Here is a 10,866-nt window from a genome sequence, read left to right on the forward strand (position 1 = left end):
GGGGCTGCTTCTTCTTTTTTCCTTCCTTCAACTCGCTGGGTTTTTGCTTAATGATGTCGCGTGCGGTTGTTAGAATTCGTCCTCCGAAATTCGTTGAGAAGCAAAGTGTTGGACGTCGTGCCAGGCTGAGTCGCGGACCGAAACTCCGTGGAACCTGTTGCAGATATCAGACCTGCTACTCCGACAGAGAGTGACTACAGAATGACAATCAGCTGACTTTTTCCCTTTTTGAGGACTTACTTTTTTTCCGTATATTCTCTTTTTCTCCATTTGTGGATTTACTATTTTTATTGTAATCTCTTCTCCATTTGTGGATTTACTATTTTTATTGTAATCTCTTCTCCATTTGTGGATTTACTATTTTTATTGTAATCTCTTCTCCATTTGTGGATTTACTATTTTTATTGTAATCTCTTCTCCATTTGTGGATTTACTATTTTTATTGTAATCTCTTCTCCATTTGTGGATTTACTATTTTTATTGTAATCTCTTCTCCATTTGTGGATTTACTATTTTCCTATATTGTGGATTTACTCTTTTTACAACATTGTAACCTGCAAGTGGATATTACGCCGCATTTTGTTATCATCACCAAAATGCTGAAAAGTAAAGAACTTATTTAACCTTGGCATCTAATTCTTCAAGCAGTATTTTTTTGTCTTTTCTTGGGTTTTTCTACGAATACCAGCAGGAGGGTAAGATAACTGGTTTCTTCTGTGGTTATTCATCTGCTCTTTCTAAGACTTGGGTTAGTTGGACTTAGGTGCTGCTGGACGGTAACTAAATCTCCATCCTTATAAAACCTGAGCAAGAAGTAGCCTATAACCTGTGTCTCTAGATAATTCTAGGGTCAAACATCTTCGCACGTTAGCCAACTGTTCGAGACCTAGGCGTAGTCGCTCCTTAGTTCATAAACATCTCAATAAGTCCACCACGGAAGCCTGATCAACTTCCAAGGGGGATATTTAAAATAGGAGCTTTAGGTTATCTGCGCCGCAGAGGGAAGTCGTGCGACTGCACTCGACAGTAGGTCCCTGCTATCTACAATACTTCAAGGGAGGTTTCGTAGGTTTTTAACTGCTTAGGCCTGGGGTTACGTCTGAGAAACGGCTGACGTTGACTAGGTTCTGGGGGTTACCTGCAGGGGGCAACACACTTTGCATAGACCATTAAGGGAAGTACATAGAAATCATCAGATGCACGCTTCAAGCTCTTAATTAGTGCATTTGTGTACATGTAGGATTACAAGTAATCAGCATGAAATAAATAAAACCACAGTGAGAAAGACAGTAATACAACACAGCAATACAAAACATTCATATACAGGAATGAAGTTCACCCTCCTTTGCATCCTCCACTCATGTGAAAGTGAAGACATTGGCCAATGTAATTTGTACATCACAAATTATGTACAGGCACAATGTTGAAACATAACACTTCATTTCACAATTCACATATTGTTTAGTGTAAAATAAGTTACACAACACAACCTCTCTGTGCCTCACAAGGTCATAACCTCATCGTTACAAATATATTCATCCAATTCATACAATTGTTATTGATACATACAACGCTTACTCCAAATCTACTATGCCATGGCACATGTGATCACACAGTAATACATGAAATGATTGCTGCTCTTGTCCCAAATCCCATTTAGGAGCCAAACAGTGCCAAACCAACCACCGGTGTACAAAGAGTATTACATGTGTACTGTTTGACTCGCCATAGAGAATAAATGGACATGTTTTGGGGGGGCACCCAAAATGAGGTGGCGGGCCGTATCCGGCCGTAGTTTGGGGACCACTGGTTTAAAGGATCCATCATGTCATGAAATATGCAATAATTTGCCTACATTTTAAGTGCAGACATCCTAACATGGGAGAAAGTCAGTGTTGGGAAAATCATCTTCTCCTGACTGTTTAGGATTTTTGGGATTACACGTGACATATACAACAAGTCATGCTTATATTAGACCTGTCTTGATACTGTTGGCAAGAGTTTGAACGGGAGTTCTTCTTCAACATCTTTGACTCTCAACGAAGGTGGTCGCATTTTCTCTCCCTCTCCTCATGTGCTTTGCTCCTCTCGTCTCGTGTAGTCTCCGAAGTAAAAATCATGGAATTGATCAACTGGTCTCTCAGCGCAATTGACACCATCTTTTCGACGAGAAGCGAGGGTCAGGCGGATAGGTGCCCTCAGGGAACGTACTCAGCGGGCTATACGATGGACGGGTGGAACAGGTGGCATGTCTCTGGCGCCTCTTTCCGCGGAGGACGTTGAAGATATCTACATATTCGGCGCCGTGACAACAGGTGTAACCCTGCTTGGAATAGGCATTGGCCTGGTTTATCGACTGGCGACGAAAATCACGACAGCTCTCGAAAGCACCCTCCCCGGCATTATTGAGGCACTGGTGGCCAAAGCGACCAGAACTCAGATTGAGACTGTTAACCGCAATCTGGATATCAACCGCAATTTGATGATGGAGAAGTTTACGACTTTGCAAAGGCAAATGGAGGGCGAGTAGTCGTGTAAGTTAAATCACCATCATTTCCCCAACTCCCGCCATATGTCTGCTATTAATTAGGTATTACATGTTTATTTGTTAATGTTTTAGTTTTGGATCATTTAGTTAATAGTGTTCTTTACATATATGACATATTACATAGGCCTATATATCACATGTAGCCTACTAGAAGTGATGTTTCAGCTAAGTGTTGATGTGTTGTGTTTCCATGTGTGCAGGTTTTGATTGGAATAGCTGTAAGAAAGCTAACTGCCATCTAGGCCCTACTTGGATAGGCTGAACACAACTATGCTGATGTGGTTGTCCATGTTCCACCAACTGGCACACCATTGAAAGATGACATCTCCAACCATCATTTCCCCAACATTCCCGTCCTTCTTTGTGTTCTTATTTAGGTAGGCTATTAGTGATGTAGTTGTTAGTGTTTCAGTAATATTATTATATAATACAGTAACTATTATTTAGAGATGATATTACTAGATTACTGTCACTATAGGTCTATAGGCATTGAATTTCCCCTGGGGATCAATAAAGTATCTATCTATCTACCTATCTATCTATCTATCCATCTATCTATCTATCTATCACATGCATGTTTTAGAAATTATGTTAAAGCTAGAAGTGATGCTGCTTGGTTTTTGTTGTTGTGAACAAACTCTGTAACACTGGCCTCAGCTGACGCTTTGCAAAGATCAATAAACAATCATTACACAACCAATGTGTCTGTCCTCATTGTAATATCAATTAGGCAAATCCAAAAAATGTCAATCAGGTTGAAAAATGTTGCTTTGGTATGCATTTGCTGTATTACTGTTGTTTGTTTTACATCCACTAGCTCACTAATCATATGTGCAGTAGGAGTATATGTGGAAACTGAAGTACATATTACATTTACTTGAAGTGAACATTTCTGGTTAAGATTTGTATACAGTATGGCAATAATACATTTTCCTTGGTGCCTATTGGCAGGATTTGGATGTATTGGAAAAAGCAACATTTGAAACACACACTGTAACATGTCACTGTAATATGTCCAAAATCCAGAAACAAACAAAACAATCAACCTCATCCATTAAGGTTCTATATATAACTGCATATTTCATGAGATAATGTGTCATTTACATACAGCACACATAGCCTTTCATAAAAATAGCAAGCCCAACAATTATTGACTATTTTTGAAGTGTTATGGGGAAATCTGTGAGTGATTTCTTATTGTCATTGTGCAGAGTACAAGTGCAAAGACAACAAAATGCAGTTTGCGTATAGGCAGGTGGTGGTGTAAGTAGGCTGTAGGTGGTGAGACAGCTCAAGAAATATGGTGCATTGAGACAGTACTATACAGTTCACTTTCAGAAGGTGGTTTAGAGTAGTATAAATGAAATATGAATATGTGCACTGTATTAGCAGCTACCTTATAAGAGCAGAATAAATATGGCTATGAATAACAATGTCAGTTAATATTATTTGCAATTTTGGTAACACATTAATGAGGAGAATAGCAATAATAAACAATAATGTGAATGCAATATCCATGGGCAATAAGTATAAATCAACAAATACTAGAACATACAAACAATGACTCAGAACAGACTAATGAAGTGCATGGTGAACAAATATGTCTTTACACCCCTGTTGAAAGGTGCATGAAAGGTGCAGAAAGCAGACAACAACTCGGTTTTTATAAGACATTTATTAAGCAATCAACATTTCCAGCAACATGTTCTTTTAACTTTAGTAGTAGTTGTGCAGGTTGTAACATAATGATTAATACATGCTGTCACATTATGAATATATGCAACAATTAGCATGAATGTAGGATATAATGAAGAAACATTTGGTGACATAACATAGCAAGGTTATGCAGGAGTGTCTATGTTGAATGAAATAGGTCTAGGCTAACAGAGGCAGAGGTATTTCTGTGAGGGAAAAGGTGTATATGGTTGTTAGGAGGTGATTGTGCTTTGGAGTCTGTGTGTCAAGCCATTCATCACCTATTCTTTCTACTCTTGTTTCTGATCTATTATCCTTGATGGTCATAGTACCTGTACATTGTGACTACGGCTAGGAAACACACCGCAAAAGAGTTTGTGTGGCTTTCTTAAGAACGGAGTAGAAGGGCAGATCCAGTTGATGTCTTTCACGGAGGTACATATGTTGAAGTTAGGGATGTAGTGCAGAGATGGGTTGTCATCATGATACGCTACCATGGATGGTGTTTTGAACTGTATGTGGACATTATCCTTCCAGAACCCTACATTCAGGACAGATTTTAATCTGTAGATGTCCTTTCTGTAAATGATAGGTATGTTCAGTAGGAATCCAATTTCAAAATCTGCCAGATTGACATGTACAGGAATTGCATTGCCAAGACCATATGCAAGATGTCTTGCATATCAGAAGCAGCAGTGTATGCTATTACATCGTTCACCATACTGATAGGGACTAGGTATGAGGGAATTACCCCACTACTTAAACTGGAGACTGAGCTGGCAACCTCTCTTAACAGGTCCTGCATCATATATGCAAATATCCATTCTGCGGTTTGGTCGTCTAGTGTGTCAAACATAAGTTGGGTCTGATGTAGCATGACAGAGTGCTGATTGACAATAACAATGGTTCCCTGCAGTGTTTGTTGGATTTCAATCGATGTTTCTGCGTTGTGTTTGACTGTACTTTTTTTGTCTGGCATGTCATCCCTCAGTTGTCTAACATGTTTTGTCATGGATTTTAGACTGATTGCATTAGCAGCTGAAATACCAAATTGTAACAATGTCCCAATTGTAGGTACACCTGTTAACTGTCCTTTTTACATTACATTACATTACATTACATTACATTTAGCAGACACTTCTTGACCAAAGTGACTTACATATGTCAGCTATATTACAAGGGATCACATTGTCCCCGGAGCAACTTGGGGTTAAGTGCCTTGCTCAAGGGCACAACGGTGGAAGCCGGGAATTGAACCGACAACTTTCAGGCTACTGCACGCTAGCCCAGCTCCTTAACCACTACACTACCACCGCACCTTTGCGACCAATGGCATCCGGATCAACTACAAACTTTTGCAACTGCTGTAGCATGTGCATGGTTGTGTGACAAGCATCTTCAACAGCTTTATGTTGTCGTAGATCCCTGGATGCGTTTGGGTATATCTGTCTATACATGTTTCTATATGTGCGATACACCTGCCATGGATCAAGACTGACATATATCCGCTGGGTGTGGATCCGACAGTTTGTAAGAAGGATTCCTTGAGCATCTTCAAGCACAATGCCATAGGGAGGTCCAGGTGTCACCACAGGTCTCTCAGCAGATAGGACAGCTGTGAGGATGATGAGAAGGATCCAACGGAGGGTCATTCTGCAATAGAACAGGGGTTCGTTTTAACATATAGCAAGTGATGATACAAGGTACATGAACATTTACAAGAATGACCAGTTAGTTCAGTGTAATATGTTCTACTCTTTCCCCCGTCTTGAAGAGTCAACATTATTTTTGGTCATCAATGTAAGTCAGTTTTAAGGCTCTTTTGTTTTTGTAGGCCAAGCGTACTGCAATTCAGTCAATTTCCTGCAACAATAATGGGTAGCCTAACCACCAGCATTGGATTGGCACTTCAATTAACACAATGTAAGATAGGCCTAATATATTATTATTATATGGAAGATTTGATGTGACCCTATTTTCCCATTATAAATATGTTATAACCCTTATAGGCTACTCAACGTTTTGCGGCCGGCACCAGTCCTGAAGTGGAGTGAAATTATGGCTGGTGCTTAGTCTGATAATTTGCTGCGCAATTAATCAAGGGACCGCAGACTGACTAAAAAAGAGAAGAAACGTTTCTGCAATCAGGAGGAAATACTTGCTAATTTGGTGCCTTCAAACATAGAGGCATACAATGAAGTGGTGGTATGAGCGTTGATTCAATGCGAGTGCGCGTCTACGCGACATTAGCCCACTCGATAACGTTGGTAGCAAAGCTCCGCTTCAACCTGTTGGAAGGCTATTTCATTATGTATAAGAAGGAGGTGGAACTTCCATAACAACAGAACAAACACTAGGCCTATACCCTAAAACACTGTGTAGCACTGATAAGGCCTATTGTATAGTGACATTTTAATATAATGTGGGCAAAAGCTATTGTAGCATTAGTCTTCAGATCTCCAGATCAGTGACGCCTATCTGTTCCGCCATTTACCATATGAACAGCTGGTAGCCTTGTGTTTCCTGAATCCTTACAGGCATTGGAATGAAATGTTATCACAACGTATGGTAATATGTTTTCCATTTGCCTACCAGTGTATGATGCTTGCATGTTCAACATCCCAAAACAATACAATGGCACCCATGTACTGTTTATTTGCCATGCTTTCATCATGCATCATATTCTTCACCGTTTACTTCGGGCAACTTTGCACACAACTGTTCTTTGTTCGTACAAAAACCATCAGTTATAATGAGTGTAAGAAGAATTAGTTGAAGGTAAACATACGAAAATCATTGCTATCAGCTGTCCAAAGCGACAAACCAGGCCATTGCATAATAAAAAGGCTGAAATCATGTTATTGCACGCGCATAGGCTTAAGCCTGTGCAATACGCATAAGAACAAACAAGGCATACCTTTAAGCTGTGGGTCGTAGCATTTGGCTGAATTCCGTTGATATGAAGTAGGCTGGTCAGACAATTAAGAGAGAAATAGTCCCTATTCAGCACGTCTGCAATCAACCGTCTGCAATAACCGCAAGTTATTTCGCTTACCAGCTAGGTGTCGAAGATGAGGCCCAGCCCCACATTTTTGCCTGATGTGACCTCAATCTACAAAAGATTAATCACAATAAATGTGACCTTGGAGCAAGACCCACACATTCTGGGTGAGTTATCCAACTCCCTTTGAGACTATGTCCACGTGGCCTAGGCTACTAGTGGTTTTCTGAGATGATTTTTTGAAAATAGGCTGATGACATTGAAGCTATTAATTGGTGACTTAACAATTAATATCATTGAAGCTATTTCACTGTCGCAGACCCAGCCAAAACCGTGCTTGGTGGGCTAGGGCTAGGCTACAGGCCAACAATCAGACTTGTGTCGTCATGATTTAGGCCTAGGTTAGCCTATGTTCTTATGCTGTTATCATCTGTAGGACATATTGTCTGTGGAACACAATTGTAGGCTGGCCCTTTATTTAATTTTCAGTAAGCTTATATAACAATTATAAAGCGTCTTTACTTTTTGAGTGTTATTATTTAGCCAATCTTTCTTATGTAGGCTATGTCTTTAATGTTATTATTTTGTTCATTGTAAAGACATGAAATAAATCACACGCGACTGTGGATTATGGGCTACTTCTGTACCCCGCTTGCGCAGCGTGGCTAACAACTCCCCTCAGTGTAACCGTCGGCTCCTCGGGGCTTATTACTTAAACGAAGTTACAGCAGCTATTAGGCCCGAGGTGCAGTGAAATGGCGTCATCTGGTGGTCATACAATTCACCCGCAGGAGGAGTGGATATTCGGATATTCAACCACGCCATCCTTCAGGTCGCAGCGACACGTAGGTGTACTTTATGTGCTGTGTCATGCTGCCATCTAGTGGTTGTGGAATATTTAACACCCATTATAGTTCTGAGAATAGATGTGCACTCGAATAAATGTTGTACTTTGTTACAAATTATTTGGGTAATCCATCTGATAAATTGTGTTTTTCTTTTTCTACTTCGTACCTTTATAAATTGAAGTGTATCATTAAGGTACCTCTTTCAATGTCATTACTCTGACATTCGACATTAGTCGACCATAAATTTGGGCAATGGGCACATTGTTAGGGGTTGACACTTTGCATAATATTTCTCCACATTACTTGATCCAAATTCTGTGATTTTTGTTGTATAAATGTTGTACAATTATGTAGTTTCGTATCAAAGTGGAATGGTTGCTTTCATAAGTCAGCGGCGTTAGTTTGAGCACATAATTGACGTTTTGTTTACATGTGTTCAATGTAAGTCAATGGGAGCCGGAAATCCTTAAATAGCGGCGTCCAAAGAATCTTTTGCCGGATAGCATGACGGCGGTTTTATGTAGGGCTACTAGGCACCGCCGTCATGCTATCCGGCAAAAGATTCTTTGGACGCCGCCATTGGCCGAATACCGGCGCCCATTGACTTACATTAAACGCATGTAAACAAAACGTCAATTATGTGCTCAAACTAACGCCGCTGACTTATGACAACAACCATTCCACTTTGATACGAAACTACATTTTTGTACAACAGTTATCCAGCAAAAATTACAGAATTTGGATCAAGTAATGTGGAGAAATATCGATATTAAGAAAATTGCCGCTGCGTGACGCCGAGTTAATGGCATTTCCCCTTGTCCATGAGTCACGTATAACAGGTCACGTCGGTGGCCGTTATCCCTCACATGTCAGAGTAATGACATTCAAAAACGTACCTGTATATTACATTACAATTTATAAAGGAACGAAATGTCAAAAGAATTAAGCAATATGTTAGCTGGATGACACGAATATTAGTAAGGAAAAACAAGATTTTTACCGTAATGTCCAGTGAAATTACATATGTTGTGGCGCTATTGCGCGGCACGGCCACCAGATGACATCATTGCACTACAGCAACCAGGAACCAGCAATAAACCTACACGAGATTTTAGGGCCGTTGTCAGCCACAACGCACCATCTGAAAATCTGAATTGTGAAGTAGACCTACTCCATAGTCACGTGTGCCTGTTCATTCATTCCATGTCAAACCAAATTAGAATAGGCTAGTAATGCAATACTACATACAATACATATGTATATGCATGGATATACTGTATGTGTGTGTATATATATATATACACATCACACACACACACACATATACATATACAGAGAGAGAGAGAGAGTAATACAGAACAGGTCGTCGGTTTTACTGAACTGAAGTCATTGCTTGTAAACAGTTAGTGCTGCATGTAAACACATTTGTCACGCTACATTTATATGTGTATGTATGTAATGTGTGTGTGTATGGGGAGAGAGAGAGAGAGACCGAGAGACCGAGACCAGGTTGTCGGTCTGAAGTTAGTGCTGCATGTAAACACACACTTGTCACGCTACAATTATATGTGTATGTATGTAATGTGTGTGTGTATGTATATATATATATGTACATATATATATATATAGGTAACACTTTATTTTAATGTGTCGCTGTTACAGTGTACCTACCTCAATAGGTACAGTGGTATAACCTGTGTAACAACATATACTATCAGGTACTATCATTGTACTTGCATTATGTATTTGTGGGTACCTACATATAAGCTTAGTTGTTACATTGTAATACTGAGTGCTTTTACAAAACTTTGCCAATTGGCCTAAATTTTCATCAGAGGCAAAGAGCTGACCTGAGACCTGCTGGATGGGGTAAATCTGGTCATGATAGATTTGATATACAAGCCATTCTTAGCTCCAGTCAAGGCCTCATTGTCTTCAGTGTACATGTTTTTTTGCTCTTGGGTGCTCCTTGTTGGTGCCCCCCCCCCAATCCCAATCCTCCCCCACCTTTGTTATGCAGCCCTTGCCACTTAATCTACTAAACCCCTCTTCTACTGCACTTTTTAACCCCCCCCCCCCCCCACCATAAATGCACAAATAGGTTGACACCAGACATAATTTCACTGCATTTCTTACTTATTACACACTTATTGGTCTTTGATACAGTGGTATAAGTACTAAGTACTTGGGCAATTCCATGGAAAATTATGTTTTTTGTAACATCCATAACGGCAATAAAATGTGATGGTATGGTATGATGTGAATGATTACATGAAATTTGAGCATTTGCTATTTTTGGCTGAAGAATGTACATGAGAAAAAAGGCACATAAAATGAATAGTAACATTCACATCATACAAATGCCAAGGCATTTACACTGGCGTTATGGATGTGACAAAAAGTCTGTGGAACTGCCCACTTACAATTACATTACATGTTGTGTCATTGGTGTCTTGGAACATGTCTGCCATTACCCTACATACTGTAGTACATGTATCAACTGTGTTATTTATTAATCTTTTGATACAGTGGAATAAACCCATTCAAATAAAGTGTACCAGTTAAGTACTTACATGTACATATTATATACATCCTGTCAATGATGTCATGCATCCTGTAACTGATGTGTTGAAACGTGTCTGCTGTTACACCACACAGTACATGTGAATTAGTAGACCTGTTCCAAGACATCGAAGACACAACATACATGTCATATGTACATGTAAGTAATTAACTGGTACACTTAATAGGTTTATTCCACTGTATCAAAGAGT

Source organism: Alosa pseudoharengus, unplaced genomic scaffold (genome assembly GCF_046254945.1).
Source record: "Alosa pseudoharengus isolate Yale_2024_CS ecotype anadromous, Long Island Sound unplaced genomic scaffold, YU_APseudo_1.1 YU_APseudo_1.1_scf_70, whole genome shotgun sequence".
Taxonomy (NCBI): domain Eukaryota; kingdom Metazoa; phylum Chordata; class Actinopteri; order Clupeiformes; family Clupeidae; genus Alosa; species Alosa pseudoharengus.